Below are 1,715 nucleotides of genomic sequence, written 5' to 3'. Positions count from 1 at the left end.
GCACGGGCCCTCCGTGTGCCACAAAGTGTGATCTGAAGATTATGGCAACGATTCCAGCAGACAGGAAACGTGTCCAGGCGCTACAGTACGGGACGTCCACAGTGTACAACACCACAAGAAGTACCTCACCACAAGAAGTACCTCACCATCAGTGCCCGCAGACTGCCACGGAGTACTGCAGGCAGTCTTGCTCGGGACCTTACCGCAGCCACTGGAACAGTTGTCTCCAGACACACAGTCTACAGACGACTGAACAGACATGGTTTATTCGCCCGGATACCTGAAAGGTTCATTTCACTGATCCCTGGTCACAGACGAGCCCGTAAAGCCTGGTGTCAAGAACACAGGACATGGTCATTGGAACAGTGGTCCCAGGTTATGTTCACGGACGAGTCCAGGTATAGTCTGAACAGTGATTGTCGCCGGGTTTTCATCTGGCGTGAACCAGGAACCAGATACCAATCCCTTAATGTCCTTGAAAGGGACCTGTATTGAGGTCCGACATTTTGGAGTTGGATAATGATTGGTGCGCGTACACCCGTGCATGTCTTTGACAGAGGAACTGTAACAGGTCATGTGTATCGGGACGTCCACCTATTCAGGGGTGCAGTGGGCCCCACCTTCCTCTTGGTGGATGATAACGCACGGGCCTACCGAGCTGCCATCGTGGAGGAGTACCTTGAAACAGAAGATATCAGGCGAATGGAGTGGCCTGCCTGTTCTCCAGACCTGAACCACATCGAGTACGTCTGGGATGCTCTCGGTCAACGTATCGCTGCACATCTTCACACCCCTAGGACACTTCAGGAGCTCCGACAGGCACTGGTGCAAGAATGGCAGGCTATACCCCAGCAGCTGCTCGACCACCTGATCCAGAGTATGCCAACCCGTTGTGCGGCCTGTGTACGTGTGCATGGTGATCATAGCCCATATTGATGTCGGGGTACATGCGCAGGAAACAGTGGCATTTTGTAGCACATGTGTTTCGGGACGGTTTTCTCAACTTATCACCAATACCGTGGACTTACAGATCTGTGTCGTGTGTGATCCTTACGTGCCTATGCTATTAGCGCCAGTTTTGTGTAGTGCCACGTTGTGTGGCAACAGAATCTGCAGTTAGCCTTAATTTATGAGCATGAGAGTAGCTTAAGTGAAACATTAGACACACTGTCAAAATGCATTATTTTAATGTGGTTTGGTGCGCAAAAAATGTCGGAAAATATGACGTCAGTGTAAAGAACGCCACTCGAACATAACCGCAAACAGTAATTTACAAAACCTGTATTAGCCAGTCAATAATACCAAGCATACTTTTCTATTGAAGCACGTAACCCATTATCTTCTTCTCCACTAAAACGGTATATGGTGAGGTGAATCAGTGCCGAAAAATTTCCTAAATGGCAGACTATGAAAGTGCAATCCATGGATCACTAGTAACATAACCGCAAGTAGGCTGATGTTTTAGGCATCAGGTGTTACATGGTGACACTTCACATAAACAGTGTGTGTGTGTGTGTGTGTGTGTTTGTGTGTGTGTGATTATGCAAATTTTTGATAAATAATACAGAAAATTGAGTTTTGAATGTATTTAATTTCTTGGTCCATTGTGCAGTAAGCTAAGTGTGGTGAATTAATCAAAATATGCTCGTTGAAAAATGCTGCTTAATCTGAAAGTTAGATCACTAATGCCAGATTACACCAATATTGTTAGTATC

The sequence above is a fragment of the Schistocerca serialis genome, chromosome 3 (assembly GCF_023864345.2).
Source record: "Schistocerca serialis cubense isolate TAMUIC-IGC-003099 chromosome 3, iqSchSeri2.2, whole genome shotgun sequence".
Taxonomy (NCBI): domain Eukaryota; kingdom Metazoa; phylum Arthropoda; class Insecta; order Orthoptera; family Acrididae; genus Schistocerca; species Schistocerca serialis.
Note: the sequence above shows the minus strand (reverse complement) of the source record.